The sequence below is a fragment of the Hyla sarda genome, unplaced genomic scaffold (assembly GCF_029499605.1).
Source record: "Hyla sarda isolate aHylSar1 unplaced genomic scaffold, aHylSar1.hap1 scaffold_26, whole genome shotgun sequence".
Classification (NCBI taxonomy): domain Eukaryota; kingdom Metazoa; phylum Chordata; class Amphibia; order Anura; family Hylidae; genus Hyla; species Hyla sarda.
The window spans coordinates 895863-914014 of NW_026609289.1; the positions used below are offsets into that span (position 1 = coordinate 895863).

At 47.3% G+C, this 18152-nt stretch overlaps 1 pseudogene; it reads right to left on the reverse strand.

The window, feature by feature from the left end:
• Nucleotides 1-13499: 13499 nt before the first annotated feature.
• On the reverse strand, nt 13500-13607 carry LOC130324151 (U2 spliceosomal RNA; annotated as a pseudogene).
• Between the last annotated feature and the right edge of the window lie 4545 nt (nt 13608-18152).

An 18152-nucleotide genomic window follows, 5' to 3' on the forward strand; every position in this document is an offset into this window, starting at 1 on the left:
TGTCTGTCTATGTGTGATGTGTATGTAATGTATAATGTGTGTATGATGTCTGTCTATGTGTGATGTGTATGTAATGTATGATGTGTGTATGATGTATGTCTATGTGTGATGTGTGTATGTAATGTATACTGTGTGTATGATGTATGTCTATGTGTGATGTGTGTATGTAATGTATACTGTGTGTATGATGTCTGTCTATGTGTGATGTGTATGTAATGTATACTGTGTGTATGATGTCTGTCTATGTGTGATGTGTATGTAATGTATACTGTGTGTATGATGTCTGTCTATGTGTGATGTGTGTATGTAATGTATACTGTGTGTATAATGTCTGTCTATGTGTGATGTGTGTATGTAATGTATACTGTGTTTATGATGTCTGTCTATGTGTGATGTGTGTCTGTAATGGATAATGTGTGCATGATGTGTGTATGTATGTGATGTATGTATGTAATGGATAATGTGTGTATGATGTGTGTATGTATGTGATGTATGATGTGTGTATGATGTCTGTCGATGTGTGTATGTATGTGATGTATGATGTGGGGTGGGCAGCGGTGTATGTATGATGTGTGTGTGTATATGTACAGTGTGAGTGTATGTGTGATGTGTGTATGATGTCTGTGTGATGTGTGTATGTAATATATGATGTGGGGGCAGTGGTGGGTGTATGTATGATGTGTGTGTGTGTATATGTATAGTGTGAGTGTGTGATGTGTGTATGTAATATATGATGTGGGGGCAGTGGTGGGTGTATGTATGATGTGTGTGTGTGTGTGTATATGTATAGTGTGTGATGTGTGTATGTAATATATGATGTGGGGGCAGTGGTGGGTGTATGTATGATGTGTGGGTGTGTATATGTATAGTGTGTGATGTGTGTATGTAATATATGATGTGGGGGCAGTGGTGGGTGTATGTATGATGTGTGTGTGTGTGTGTGTGTGTGTGTATATGTATAGCATAAGTGTGTGATGTGTGTATGTAATATATGATGTTGGGGGCAGTGGCGGGTGTATGTATGATGTGTGCATATGTATGGTGTATATGTATGGTGCGAGTGTATATGTGTATGATGTATCTGTGATGTGTGTATGTAATTTATGATGTGGGGGGGGCAGTGGCGGGTGTATGTATGATGTGTGCATATGTATGGTGTATATGTATGGTGCGAGTGTATATGTGTATGATGTATCTGTGATGTGTGTATGTAATTTATGATGTGGGGGGGGGGGGCAGTGGCGGGTGTATGTATGATATGTGCATATGTATGGTGTATATGTATGGTGCGAGTGTATATGTGTATTATGTATCTGTGATGTGTGTATGTAATTCATGATGTGGGGGGGCAGTGGCGGGTGTATGTATGATGTGTGCATATGTATGGTGTATATGTATGGTGCGAGTGTATATGTGTATGATGTATCTGTGATGTGTGTATGTAATTTATGATGTGGGGGGGGGCAGTGGCGGGTGTATGTATGATGTGTGCATATGTATGGTGTATATGTATGGTGCGAGTGTATATGTGTATGATGTATCTGTGATGTGTGTATGTAATTTATGATGTGGGGGGGGCAGTGGCGGGTGTATGTATGATGTGTGCATATGTATGGTGTATATGTATGGTGCGAGTGTATATGTGTATGATGTATCTGTGATGTGTGTATGTAATTTATGATGTGGGGGGGGCAGTGGCGGGTGTATGTATGATGTGTGCATATGTATGGTGTATATGTATGGTGCGAGTGTATATGTGTATGATGTATCTGTGATGTGTGTATGTAATTTATGATGTGGGGGGGGCAGTGGCGGGTGTATGTATGATGTGTGCATATGTATGGTGTATATGTATGGTGCGAGTGTATATGTGTATGATGTATCTGTGATGTGTGTATGTAATTTATGATGTGGGGGGGGGGCAGTGGCGGGTGTATGTATGATGTGTGCATATGTATGGTGTATATGTATGGTGCAAGTGTATATGTGTATGATGTATCTGTGATGTGTGTATGTAATTTATGATGTGGGGGGGCAGTGGCGGGTGTATGTATGATGTGTGCATATGTATGGTGTATATGTATGGTGCGAGTGTATATGTGTATGATGTATCTGTGATGTGTGTATGTAATTTATGATGTGGGGGGGGCAGTGGCGGGTGTATGTATGATGTGTGCATATGTATGGTGTATATGTATGGTGCGAGTGTATATGTGTATGATGTATCTGTGATGTGTGTATGTAATTTATGATGTGGGGGGGGGGGGGGGCACTGCCGCCACCGCCAGTTGTGCCATCTAGCTTTTTATTTTTAGTGTCTTCTGGCCACCCGCACTGAATTGCACCCCCAGAATCCCGCCCCCTTAATACTCACCCGCCGACCAAGAGCCCCACGGATGCACGCAAACACACCCGAACCAAAACTACAACTCCCAGCATGTTGCACCATAACCTAAACTGTAGAACTATAACATGCAACATGCTGGGAGTTGTAGTGTTGGTTCGGGTCAGCTGCAGAGCCATAGGCTGCATCAGGGCATGCTGGGTGTTGTAGTTACTAACTGCAATTCCCAGTATTCCCTGACACAGCCTATGGCTCTGCAGCTGACATGAACCAAAACTACAACTCCCAGCATGTTCCACAATAACCTTAACTGTACTACTATACAGTGCAACATGCTGCAACACCCAAACAACCATAGGCTGCATCAGGGCATGCTGGGAGTTGTAGTTATCTAGTAACTAAATGCAACTTCCAGCATTTTCTGACACAAAATGCACCACACAAACTGGAGAAGCAGAACCCCCCCCCCAGTAACACATAAGTCCCTATGAAGACTGAAAAATAGTGATTAAAATTTTTGAAAAAGTGCGTATATATGTGAATAAGCCCCTTTCCTAATAAAAGTTTCCAATTTTCTTTAAATAAAAATAATGTACAAAAATAAACATAAGTCGGGTCTCTGCATGTGGAAATATCCAGACTATTAAAATATGATGTTAATTAAACCGTACGGTGAACGGTGTAAATGTAAAAGAATAGTCCAGAATTGTTAATTTTTGGTCACTTCATTGAGAAATTTTTTATGGTGATCAAAAAGTTACATCTAGACTTTTCTGTGGTTGCCTCGGGTGTAAGAGGAGCTACAGCTCTCCCACCTCTAATACCCTGGCATGCTGCGATCACCTATTAAACCATTAGATCATCACTGTCAGCAGTGTCTAAAGGAATCTTATATCCATCCCTGGTGGTCTAGTGGGGGGAATCAGACTATTTTGGTCGTAATTATTTTGTCTACCAGGACAAGTGGATTGTGTTCCGCTTTAGTCCCTTGGACAAGTAGTTTTTTTTTTTTAAATTTCCACACCCCTGCTCACATTAGGTAGCCATAGCCCCCCCCCCCCCCCCAAACACACAGACAGACACAGACACACACACAGACAAACTTACCTGCCCTGCACAGCGCTTCTCCTCTCCAGCGGCGGCCTGACGAGTGACGTCACTGACGTCCTCCTGAGTGGGTCTGCAGAAGTACGTCACTTGTGCGACGTCCCTCGTCAGACCCCGGTCGGGCCGGAGGCAGACTCACTGTCTAAAGTGCCCGCTGCGCTATTATACCCCGCAGCTGCTTTAGAACAGTGAGCAGCGGCAGCGCCAACCCTACCATGAACCTACTAGGCACAAAAAAAAAGGGGGCAGCAAAATGCCACCCCTGAAAAGTGCCACCTGGGACTTATGGTCCCACCGGGTCCCATGGTAGGGCCGACCAGAGGCGGCTCTAGACTTTGTGAGGCCTTAGGCGAAACTTGAACATGGGGCCCTGCTTTGTTTTCTGCTGAAATTACATGGTGGTCCGGCTGTGAGATGGTTATACTGTGACATCACTGTGTATTATCCCTGTACTGTGACATCACTGTGTATTATCTCTGTACTGTGCCATCACTCTGTGTATTATCCCTGTAATGTGACATCACTGTGTATTATCTCTGCACTGTGCCGTCACTGTGTATTATCCCTGTACTGTGACGTCACTGTGTATTATCCCTGTAATGTGACATCACTGTGTGTATTATCTCTGTACTGTGACATCACTGTGTGTATTATCCCTGTACTGTGACATCACTGTGTGTATTATCTCTGAACTGTGACATCACTGTGTGTATTATCTCTGAACTGTGACATCACTGTGTGTATTATCTCTGTACTGTGACATCACTGTGTGTATTATATCTGTACTGTGACATCACTGTGTATTGTCCCTGTACTGTGACATCACTGTGTGTATTATCCCTGTACTGTGACATCACTTTGTATTATCCCTGTACTGTGACATCACTGTGTATTATCTGTGTACTGTGACATCACTGTGTATTATCCCTGTACTGTGACGTCACTGTGTATTATCTCTGTACTGTGCCATCACTCTGTGTATTATCCCTGTAATATGACATCACTGTGTGTATTATCTCTGTACTGTGACATCACTGTGTATTATCTCTGTACTGTGACATCACTGTGTGTATTATCCCTGTACTGTGACATCACTGTGTGTATTATCTCTGAACTGTGACATCACTGTGTGTATTATCTCTGTACTGTGACATCACTGTGTGTATTATATCTGTACTGTGACATCACTGTGTATTGTCCCTGTACTGTGACATCACTGTGTGTATTATCCCTGTACTGTGACATCACTTTGTATTATCCCTGTACTGTGACATCACTGTGTATTATCTCTGTACTGTGACATCACTGTGTATTGTGCCTGTACTGTGACATCACTCTGTATATTATCCCTGTACTGTGACATCACTTTGTATTATCCCTGTACTGTGACATCACTCTGTATATTATCCCTGTACTGTGACATCACTGTTTATTATTCCTGTACTGTGACATCACTGTGTGTATTATCTCTGTACTGTGACATCACTGTGTATTATCCCTGTACTGTGACATCACTGTGTATTATCCCTGTACTGTGACATCACTGTGTATTATCCCTGTACTGTGACATCACTGTGTATTATCCCTGTGCTGTGGCATCACTGTGCATTATCCCTGTACTGTGACATCACTGTGTGTATTATTCCTGTACTGTGACATCACTGTGTATATTATCTCTGAACTATAACATCACTGTGTGTTATCTCTATACTGCAACATCACTGTTGATACTTACACTGCACTGTGACATCACTGTATATATTAAGCCTGTATACCCTAATATCACTGTACATATTTACCTTGCACTGCGAGTGACAATACAGGGTAAATATGCACAGTTCAGAGTTAATATAAACAGTAATGTCTCTGTACAGGGACAGTAAACAGTTTTGCCACTACAGGGTTAATAAACGCAGTGTTGTCACAGTAGAGGGTAACTATACAGTGATGTCATTGTACCGGGAAAATATACACAGTGAAGTCAGCATTCAAGAATAATAAACTGTGATGTCACTACAGGGTTGTTATACACAGTGACATCAAATTACAGGATGAAGCACAGTGATGTCACAGTTTATGAAGCACAGTGATCAAAAACTACAAATTGACCCAATAAGGGGCTAAGAGGCCAAAACAATATAATTATCCAAACCCCAAGGCCGCAGCCTGGGGTGCAAAACACCTCAAATTACTCCCCCACTAAAACATAACTTTTAATTGTGTATATATTAAAAGATAACAAATCCAGAAGGTGATGATTAAAAATACAGTGTCACATGGGAGAATAATATAGTTATTGGAGCAACATTACTCCAGTGTTCGGGGCTCTGCAGAAGCCCAACATCCCAATTGTGACACTTATTAAAAACACAAAATTGCCGCCTCTACATGTTTCGCCGTCACCACGGCGTTCTCAAGAGGCAATATGTGCCAACAACACTCCAAAATGGCGGCAGGGGGTATTTATAGACCATCTCCCTATCATCATCAGTCAGCGACATCCATATCCAGCCTATCCCAGATATCCTAGTATTACTCCAATCATGATTCAATACATGAATCACTTCCCAGGTACTCCCGCTGTTGGGGACCAATTTTGTGTTTTTAATAAGAAGCACAGTGATGTCACAGAGACTACAGAATGTACAACTGTACGTATGATAAAGATGGCGGGATGCTATTGAAACGTCACACATACATGGGGGAATAAAACACTTTGTTTTTGCACCTTATCTGGGAGTGCCGCTGGTTCTTTAGTTTTGTAGATAGATAGATGATATATAGATAGATGGATAGATGATAGATATGAGATAGATAATAGATATGAGATAGATAGATGATAGATATGAGATAGATAATAGATATGAGATAGATAATAGATATGAGATAGATAATAGATATGAGATAGATAGATAGATGGATAGATAGATGATAGATACTATTTCTTTCTAGCTATCTATCTAAAACAAATAAAAACGGCACAACCAAAATCCAGAAATTAGAGGGAAGTCGGGGTGCCCGCATACTTGGAACCTGGGTCCACTGGTTCCTCAATCCAGACAAAGAACAATATGATGCAACACGCCACAAGTTTTCAGAAAATGGTGGTTTATTCCATCATGTGCATAGTCCATAGTCCATGCACATGATGGAATAAACCACCATTTTCTGCAAACTTGTGGCGTGCTGCATCATATTGTTCTTTATCTATCTATATTTCTATATTCTATCTATATCATATCAATCTATATCTATCATATCCATCTATCTCCTATGTATCTATCTATCTCATATCTATCTATATCATATATATCTATCATCTATCTATCTATCTATCATCTATTTATCTATCTATCTCATATCTATCTATATATCCATCTATTTATGTATCTATCTATCTATATATCATCTATCTATCTATCTCTCATATCTATCTTTCATCTATCTCTCATCTATCTGAGATATATATGAGATAGATAGATAGATAAATAGAAAGATAGATAGATAGATATGATATAGATAGATAGATATGAGATAGATAGATAGATACATAAATAGATAGATGGATATATATATATATATATATTCATATATATATATATATATATATATATACACGAGATAGATATGATATAGATAGATAGATATGAGATAGATAGATAGGAGATAGATGGATAGATAGATAGATGATTGATAGATCAGTGTTTCCCAACTAGGAGGGCCTCCAGCTGTTGCAAAACCACAACTCCCAGTATGCTCATAAAGCCAAAGGAATGCTGGGAGTTGTAGTTTTGCAACAGCTGGAGGCCCCCTGGTTGGGAAACTGATCTATCTATCTTTCTCCTATCTATCTATATCATATAAATGTATCTATATCATATCCATCTATCTATATCATATCCATCTATCTCCTATCTATCTGTCTATATCATATCTATCTATCATCTATCTATCGGTCTATCATCTATCTATCCATCTATTTACTGTATGTATCTTTCTATATATCATCTCTCTATCTATATATCATCTATTTATCTTTCTATCTCTCATATCTATCTAGCTATCTCTCGTCTATCTATCTCTCATCTATCTGAGTTAGATAGATAGATATGAGATAGATAGATGAGAGATAGATAGATATGAGAAAGATAGATAGATGCATAAATAGATGGATATAGATAGATGGATGGATAGATATGAGATAGATAGATAGATAGATAGATAGATAGATAGATAGGAGATTGATAGATAGATATTAGATAGATGCATAAATAGATGGATATAGATAGATGGATGGATAGATATGAGATAGATAGATAGATAGATAGATAGATAGGAGATTGATTGATAGATAGATAGATCAGTGTTCCCCAACATGGGGGCCTCCAGCTGTTGCAAAACTACAACTCCCAGTATGCTCATAAAGCCAAAGCAATGCTGGGAGTTGTAGTTTTGCAACAGCTGGAGGCCCCCTGGTTGGGAAACACTGAACTACCTCCCACTGTCTCCCGAACTACAACTTTCCCCCTCTCCCCCAAGCAAGTTACTTACTTTAAAAGGGCAGCATCAGCAGTGGGCACTGGGCAGGTAAGTCTTCCATACTGGTGGTGTCCGGGCCTGTATACACACAGCAGGCCTGCTCCACAAGGTCCAGCAGCAGCATACAGGGGAGTGAGAGAGGGGGAGGAGCTTCCTGTCTGCTCTTCCCAGTCTGCATAGCGCGGCCCCTGCGTGGTGACAGGGCTGCTGGCTGAAGATTTATTAAATAAAAGGATGCCGGAGTAAATGGCTCCGGGGGGCGGGGGGTGCAGCGGGGGCTCGGGCCCCTTACTGGTGAACTAGCTGTACCCCCCTGAGGGCCATGAGAGCTGCTAGTGACCTACTGCTGCTAGGGGGGGCACAAGGGGGGGGCCAATCATGATGTGGGGGGGGGCAATCATGATGTAGGGGGGGCCGTGGCCCCCTCTGCCCCCCCCCCCCCCTAGAGACGTCACTGGGCCGCCTGCAAGGGGTGGTTGAACGCAGCATCCATCCGGGTGCTGTCAAACTTGCTGTGGTCGGGGAGTATGCGGTGGTATGTGGCCTAATGCTCGCCTCTGGGGCCGGACCTGGAGAGGGCAGCGGGCCCCCTTTCACGCTGGGCCCCTGTTCCTGCTGCACAGTTCGTCTGTTTTCTCTCTGAGGTTTTTTTTTTTTGGGGGGGGGGGGGGGGCGGGGTTCAGGAGGTCTTTCAGCAGCCCTTTCTCCGATCAGCAGCTGTTTCTATAGCAGGCGACCAGCCCCAGCAGCCCTTTCTCTTAAAGTGGCAGAGGATCAGCAGGGGCTGGTCGGGCGCAGCGCTGGGGCTCGCCACCGGCAGGCAGGATGGAACCGGAACTGCTGTATTAAACTTCAATCCCGGCGGTCTTCCGGAGAGTGAGGAGCAACTTGCGCTAGTCGGGTCCCTGAGCGAGGCCCCCCATTAACGCGAGAACTGAGGCGGTGGCCTATTATGCTAGAGCCACCTCTGCTGTCAGTTGGCCAGCCTGCTGCAGTCAGCCCAGGAAGCCTCATTGCTTCCGGCACGGCCAGTCTTGCGGCCGGCCGTGCGACAACCACTGTCAGGGGCCGGCGCATTGCCGTGGAATGAGATTTGCCATAGAATGAGATGGTCCGCCTCCATCACATCCTATTGGCTCACTCTTGTCACGTGACATATTTAAACGTCACGCATCGATGCGCACAGTAGTGTCAGTTTGGCTATGACAGGGAGAGGATCTCCTCACCCTGTGATAGCTGAAGCTGTACGGAGCTCTCATGGCCTCTGTGGCCCGCCAGAAGTTCACACATGTACGTAGCTCATACGGCTGCCTCATATACATTTACTGTTGATCCACAGCGCTGTCATCAGTGTGCGTCCCCGCGAGCGCCCCACGCCCGCAGCTCTACTCCCCGTCCTCCGCCCCCCGCAGCTCTACTCCCCGTCCCGTTAACGCTCAGGGAGCGGGGAAAAGAAAGTAGAGAATCAGGCGCAGGTCAAGTAATTCGCGTAGTGCTGCGCATGCGCAGTACTACTTTACCTGCGCCCGATGCTCTATTTTCTGTTCCCCGCTCCCTGAGCGTTAACGGGACGGGGAGTAGAGCTGCGGGGGACGGGGAGTAGAGCTGCGGGCGTGGGGCGCTCGTGGGGACGCACACTGATGACAGCGCCATCGGGCGTAGGAATCCCCATAGCGCTGTGGATCGCTCCCTGAGCGTTCACAGGGGACGGGGAGTAGAGCTGCGGGGGACGGGGTGTAGAGCTGCGTAGGACGGGGAGAAGAGCTGCGGGAGACGGGGAGTAGAGCTGCGGGGGACGGGGAGTAGAGCTGCGGGGGACGGGGAGTAGAGATGCGGGGGACGGGGTGTAGAGATGCGGGGGACGGGGAGAAGAGCTGCGGGGGACGGGGAGTAGAGCTGCGGGGGACGGGGAGTAGAGATGCGGGGGACTGGGTGTAGAGATGCGGGGGACGGGGAGAAGAGCTGCGGGGGACGGGGAGTAGAGCTGCGGGGGGCGGGGAGTACAGCTGCGGGGGACGGGGAGTACAGCTGCGGGGGGTCGGAGGACGGGGAGTAGAGCTGCGGGCGTGGGGCGCTCGCGGGGGCCTACACTGATGACAGCGCCATCGGGCATCGGGATCCCGATAGCGCTGTGGATCAACAGTACATGTAATAATAGAGTAAATGTATATGAGCCAGCCGTATGAGCTGCGTACATGTGTGAACTTCTGTCGGCCCACAGAGGCCATGAGAGCTCCGTACAGCTTCAGCTATCACAGGGTGAGGAGATCCTCTCCCTGTGATAGCCAAACTGACACTACTGTGCGCATCGATGCGTGACGTTTAAATATGTCACGTGACAAGAGTGAGCCAATAGGATGTGATGGAGGCGGACCATCTCATTCTATGGCAAATCTCATTCCACGGCAATGCACCGGGCCAAGAAGTCTTCTTTAACATGGTGCGGCCGGTGCATTGCCATAGAATGAGATGGTCCGCCTCCATCACATCCTATTGGCTCACTCTTGTCACATGACATATTTAAACGTCACACATCGATGCGCACAGCAGTGTCAGTTTGGCTATCACAGGGAGAGGATCTCCTCTCCCTGTGATAGCTGAAGCTGCATGGAGCTCTCATGGCCTCTGTGGCCCGACAGAAGTTCACACATTTACGCAGCTCATACGGCTGGCTCATATACATTTACTGTTGATCCACAACGCTATCGGGATCCCAATGCCCGAAGGCGCTGTCATCAGTGTGCGTCCCCGCGAGCGCCCCACACCCGCAGCTCTACTCCCCCGTCCCCCTTAGCTCTACTCCCCGTCCCTTTGACGCTCAGGGAGCGGGGAACAGAAAGTAGAGCATCGGGCGCAGGTTAAGTTATTCGCGTAGTGCTGCACATGCGCAGTACTACTTTACCTGCGCCCGATGCTCTACTTTCTGTTCCCCGCTCCCTGAGCGTTAATGGGACGGGGAGTAGAGCTGCGGGCGTGGGGCGCTAGCGGGGACGCACACTGATGACAGCGCCATCGGGCATCGGGATCCCGATAGCGCTGTGGATCAACAGTACATGTAATAATAGAGTAAATGTATATGAGCCAGCCGTATGAGCTGCGTACATGTGTGAACTTCTGTCGGCCCACAGAGGCCATGAGAGCTCCGTACAGCTTCAGCTATCACAGGGTGAGGAGATCCTCTCCCTGTGATAGCCAAACTGACACTGCTGTGCGCATCGATGCGTGACGTTTAAATATGTCACGTGACAAGAGTGAGCCAATAGGATGTGATGGAGGCGGACCATCTCATTCTATGGCAAATCTCATTCCACGGCAATGCACCGGGCCAAGAAGTCTTCTTTAACATGGTGCGGCCGGTGCATTGCCATAGAATGAGATGGTCCGCCTCCATCACATCCTATTGGCTCACTCTTGTCACATGACATATTTAAACGTCACACATCGATGCGCACAGCAGTGTCAGTTTGGCTATCACAGGGAGAGGATCTCCTCTCCCTGTGATAGCTGAAGCTGCACGGAGCTCTCATGGCCTCTGTGGCCCGACAGAAGCTCACACATTTACGCAGCTCATACGGCTAGCTCATATACATTTACTGTTGATCCACAGCGCTATCGGGATCCCGAAGCCCGAAGGCGCTGTCATCAGTGTGCGTCCCCGCGAGCGCCCCACGCCCGCAGCTCTACTCCCCGTCCCGTTGACGCTCAGGGAGCGGGGAACAGAAAGTAGAGCATCGGGCGCAGGTTAAATTATTCGCGTAGTGCTGCACATGCGCAGTACTACTTTACCTGCGCCCGATGCTCTACTTTCTGTTCCCCGCTCCCTGAGCGTTAATGGGACGGGGAGTAGAGCTGCGGGCATGGGGCGCTAGCGGGGACGCACACTGATGACAGCGCCATCGGGCATCGGGATCCCGATAGCGCTGTGGATCAACAGTACATGTAATAATAGAGTAAGTGTATATGAGCCAGCCGTATCAGCTGCGTACATGTGTGAACTTCTGTCGGGCCACAGAGGCCATGAGCGCTCCGTGCAGCTTTAGCTATCACAGGGAGAGGAGATCCTCTCCCTGTGATAGCCAAACTGACACTGCTGTGCGCATCGATGCGTGACGTTTAAATATGTCACGTGACAAGAGTGAGCCAATAGGATGTGATGGAGGCGGACCATCTCATTCTATGGCAAATCTCGTTCTACGGCAATGCACCGGCCATTTGGCAGTCAAGGTGATCGGCCCACCGGGGATTTTCCCGGTATCCCAGTCCAGCCTTGACTCTGGCTGGGTGGCAGTCACCCACCAGTACACACAGCAGACCCTAAACCCATATCATTATTGCTAAGCAGGAAGATGGGAGTCCATTTCACTCTGATGGACCATTTTTAAATGCAATCCATAACCTGGCTTTGGCAGGAACCCTTCTTACTCCTCCTACTTGCATTTGATACTGGGTTTAGGATCTGCATAGGAAACACACACAAGCACACACTTACCTTTGTTGCCTTCTGACGCCTCCTTGGCTGTCCCCAAACGGTATAAAACCAAAAGCCACGGGAAGTTGTAAGGATAGAGGACATACCTGCATCCTATTGGACTCACTTGTCTTGGTTAAATCCAGCTTATTTGACAACCTATGGTGCTGCTGCTTCTGCTCATGGAAGTGCTGCTTCTGACAAGGCTGTTCTTTGGTGGTCCTAGGCGACATTACAATCTCCATGGTTACATACACATTTGCAACTCCAACAATACACACATATGCATGTATGTATGTATGTATGTATGTGTATCTATCTATCTCTATATATATTTATCTCTCTCTCTCTCTCTGTATATATATATATATATATATATATATATATATATATATATATATATTCTTTTAAATATATATATAGAGAGAGATAGAGATGGAAATACTTTTTTAAACATGTTTTCACCTTTTTCTACCTTCTTTTTTTTCTTCTCTCCATGTTTTCCTTCTTTCCTCCTTTTTTCCTATGTTGCTGCTTCTTATTTTTCTTCTTTTTCAGACCCTATCATTGCACTATTCCTTATTCAATACCACCAGCAGATGGAGACACTATATTGCAACATTAGTTGTGAGCAGCAGTTTGTACAAACAAATGCCTCATAGCTGATGTCCTATCCATTATTGCATGGATGGCTGGCTGGCAACATTTGTTTTTATTATTCCAATACCACAGTACCAATGCATGGTCACTCAACAGCAATGACACCCCCATGTCAATTAACAAGATTCAGCTCCCACTACCTGAAAGACAGCTACCTATCATGTCATGTCCAACCTGCACAGGTGTGCAGGTTGCTGAGCTTATTCAATTAAAGAGGACATTCAGCAGCAGCAGCAGTCCTGTGCCTGGTCGCTCCAACAGGGGCCAGACACAAGCGGCACAACCTATTGTCTTTTGCCTGCAGTAAGGGCCCACTGGACTAGCCAGCAAGCAGCTGCAGCAGCAAATAAACAGGTAATCTTTCTTTCCAACACTGAAACCTGGTGGTGCACTTAATATATGCTACCAGATAGGGGACATATCAGATATTAAACTGATAAAAACAGACACCACATTTGATCTCAGCCAAAAAGAAGGACGAGAAGTGATAACTGTCAAAGGGGAGGAACCCCTTCACATGCACCATCACTACTTGTAGGAAGGGAGGCTGGCTGGCAGCCTCCCATACACACCCTGGCTGGGTGGCAGTCACCCACCAGTACACACAGCAGACCCTAAACCCATATCATTATCATTATTGCTAAGCAGGAAGATGGGAGTCCATTTCACTCTGATGGAGCATTTTTAAATGCAATCCATAACCTGGCTTTGGCAGGAACCTTTCTTTCGCCTCCTACTTGCATGTGATACTGGGTTTAGGATCTGCATAGGAAACACACACACACACACACAAGCACACACTTACATGTGTTGCCTGCTGACTCCTCCTTGGCTGTCCCCAAACGGTATAAAACCAACAGCCACGGGAAGCTGTAAGGATAGAGGACATACCTGCATCCTATTGGACTCACTTGTCTTGGTTAAATCCAGCTTATTTGACAACCTATGGTGCTGCTGCTTCTACTCATGGAAGTGCGGCTTCTGACAAGGCTGTTCTTTGGTGGGCCTAGGCGACATCACAATCTCCATGGTTACATACACAACAAAGGTCAGATGTTGTTTACACCTGGCCATGCCAGTGGTATTGAGTAGCATATCCCAGTGCTAAGGGTCCTGGGTGCAACAATCTTTCAATGGGGAATAGCCGAGCTGAGTTTGTCAAGTGCACCCATGTTTGCAACTCCAGCAATACACACATATTGTTACGCCGAGCGCTCCGGGTCCCCGCTCCTCCCCGGAGTGCTCGCAACATCCTCGCAATTGCAGCGCCCCGGTCAGACCTGCTGACCGGGTGCGCTGCGATACCTCTCCCAGCCGGGATGCGATTCGCGATGCGGGAGGCGCCCGCTCGCGATGCGCACCCCGGCTCCCGTACCTGACTCGCTCTCCGTCGGTCTTGTCCCGGCGCGCGCGGCCCCGCTCCTTAGGGCGCGCGCGCCGGGTCTCTGCGATTTAAAGGGCCACTGCGCCACTGATTGGCGCAGTTGGCTTAATTAGTGTGTTCACCTGTGCACTCCCTATTTATACCTCACTTCCCCTGCACTCCCTCGCCGGATCTTGTTGCCATTGTGCCAGTGAAAGCGTTTCCTTGTGTGTTCCTAGCCTGTGTTCCAGACCTCCTGCCGTTGCCCCTGACTACGATCCTTGCTGCCTGCCCCGACCTTCTGCTACGTCCGACCTTGCTCTTGTCTACTCCCTTGTACCGCGCCTATCTTCAGCAGTCAGAGAGGTTGAGCCGTTGCTGGTGGATACGACCTGGTTGCTACCGCCGCTGCAAGACCATCCCGCTTTGCGGCGGGCTCTGGTGAATACCAGTAGCAACTTAGAACCGGTCCACCAGCACGGTCCACGCCAATCCCTCTCTGGCACAGAGGATCCACCTCCTGCCAGCCGAATCGTGACAGTAGATCCGGCCATGGATCCCGCTGAAGTTCACCACGGTGGTCGCCCAGCAGTCGCAACAGATAGCGCAACAAGGCCACCAGCTGTCTCAACTGACCGTGATGCTACAGCAGCTACTACCACAGCTTCAGCAATCATCTCCTCCGCCAGCTCCTGCACCTCCTCCGCAGCGAGTGGCCGCTTCCGGCCTACGACTATCCTTGCCGGATAAATTTGATGGGGACTCTAAGTTTTGCCGTGGCTTTCTTTCGCAATGTTCCCTGCACTTGGAGATGATGTCGGACCAGTTTCCTACTGAAAGGTCTAAGGTGGCTTTCGTAGTCAGCCTTCTGTCTGGGAAAGCTCTGTCATGGGCCACACCGCTCTGGGACCGCAATGACCCCATCACTGCCTCTGTACACTCCTTCTTCACGGAGATTCGAAGTGTCTTTGAGGAACCTGCCCGAGCCTCTTCTGCTGAGACTGCCCTGCTGAACCTGGTCCAGGGTAATTCTTCTGTTGGCGAGTACGCCATCCAATTCCGTACCCTTGCCTCCGAATTATCCTGGAATAATGAGGCCCTCTGCGCGACCTTTAAAAAAGGCCTATCCAGCAACATTAAAGATGTTCTGGCCGCACGAGAAATTCCTGCTAACCTGCATGAACTTATTCATCTGGCCACCCGCATTGACATGCGTTTTTCTGAAAGGCGTCAGGAGCTCCGCCAGGATATGGACTTTGTTCGCACAAGGCGTTTTTTCTCCCCGGCTCCTCTCTCCTCTGGTCCTCTGCAATCCGTTCCTGTGCCTCCCGCCGTGGAGGCTATGCAAGTTGACCGGTCTTGCTTGACACCTCAAGAGAGGACACGACGCCGCATGGAGAATCTGTGCCTGTACTGTGCCGGTACCGAACACTTCCTGAAGGATTGTCCTATCCGTCCTCCCCGCCTGGAAAGACGTACGCTGACTCCGCACAAAGGTGAGACAGTTCTTGATGTCAACTCTGCTTCTCCACGCCTTACTGTGCCTGTGCGGATATCTTCCTCTACCTTCTCCTTCTCTACTATGGCCTTCTTGGATTCCGGATCTGCAGGAAATTTTATTTTGGCCTCTCTCATCAACAGGTTCAACATCCCGGTGACCAGTCTCGCCAGACCCCTCTACATCAATTGTGTTAACAATGAAAGATTGGACTGTACCGTGCGTTACCGCACGGAACCCCTCCTAATGTGCATCGGACCTCATCACGAAAAAATTTAGTTTTTGGTCCTCTCCAATTGCACTTCCGAAATTCTTCTTGGATTACCGTGGCTTCAACGCCATTCCCCAACCCTTGATTGGTCCACAGGAGAAATCAAGAGCTGGGGTACTTCTTGTTTCAAAGACTGTCTTAAACCGGTTCCCAGTACTCCCTGCCGTGACCCTGTGGTTCCCCCTGTAACCGGTCTTCCTAAGGCTTATATGGACTATGCTGACGTGTTTTGCAAAAAGCAAGCTGAGACTTTACCTCCTCACAGGCCTTATGACTGTCCTATTGACCTCCTCCCGGGTACTACTCCACCCCGGGGCAGAATTTATCCTCTGTCCGCTCCAGAGACTCTTGCTATGTCTGAATACATCCAGGAAAATTTAAAAAAGGGGTTTATCCGCAAATCCTCCTCTCCTGCCGGAGCTGGATTTTTTTTTTGTGTCCAAAAAAGATGGCTCCCTACGTCCTTGCATTGATTACCGCGGACTTAATAAAATCACGGTAAAGAACCGCTACCCCCTACCTCTTATCTCAGAACTCTTTGATCGCCTTCAAGGTGCCCACATCTTTACCAAACTGGACTTAAGAGGTGCTTATAATCTCATCCGCATCAGGGAGGGGGACGAATGGAAGACTGCATTTAACACCAGAGATGGACACTTTGAGTATCTGGTCATGCCCTTTGGCCTGTGCAACGCCCCTGCCGTCTTCCAAGACTTTGTTAATGAAATTTTTCGTGATCTCTTATATTCCTGTGTTGTTGTTTATCTGGACGATATTCTGATTTTTTCTGCCAACTTAGAAGAACACCGCCAGCATGTCCGCATGGTTCTTCAGAGACTTCGAGACAATCAACTTTATGCCAAAATGGAGAAATGTCTGTTTGAATGTCAATCTCTTCCTTTCCTAGGATACTTGGTCTCTGGCCAGGGATTACAAATGGACCCAGATAAACTCTCTGCCGTCTTAGATTGGCCACGCCCCTCCGGACTCCGTGCTATCCAACGTTTTTTGGGGTTCGCCAATTATTACAGACAATTTATTCCACACTTTTCCACTATTGTGGCTCCTATCGTGGCTTTAACCAAGAAAAATGCCAATCCCAAGTCCTGGTCTCCCCAAGCGGAAGACGCATTTAAACGGCTCAAGTCTGCCTTTTATTCTGCTCCCGTGCTCTCCAGACCTGACCCATCTAAACCCTTCCTATTGGAGGTAGATGCCTCCTCAGTGGGAGCTGGAGCGGTCCTTCTACAAAAAAATTCTTCCGGGCATGCTGTTACTTGTGGGTTTTTTTTCTAGGACCTTCTCTCCGGCGGAGAGAAACTACTCCATCGGGGATCGAGAACTACTGGCCATTAAATTGGCGCTTGAGGAATGGAGGCATCTGCTGGAGGGATCAAAATTTCCAGTTATCATTTACACCGATCACAAGAATCTCTCCTATCTCCAGTCTGCCCAACGGCTGAACCCTCACCAGGCCAGGTGGTCGTTGTTCTTTGCCCGTTTTAACTTTGAAATTCATTTTCGCCCTGCCGACAAGAACATTAGGGCCGATGCCCTCTCTCGTTCCTCGGATGCCTCGGAAGTAGAGGTCTCTCCGCAACACATCATTCCTCCTGACTGTCTGATCTCCACTTCTCCAGCCTCCATCAGGCAAACTCCTCCAGGGAAGACCTTAGTTTCTCCACGCCAACGTCTCGGGATTCTCAAATGGGGACACTCCTCCCACCTCGCAGGCCATGCGGGCATCAAAAAGTCCTTGCAACTCATCTCTCGTTTCTATTGGTGGCCGACTCTGGAGACGGATGTTGTTGATTTTGTGCGGGCCTGTACTGTCTGTGCCCGGGATAAGACTCCTCGCCAGAAGCCTGCTGGTCTCCTTCATCCTCTGCCTGTCCCCGAACA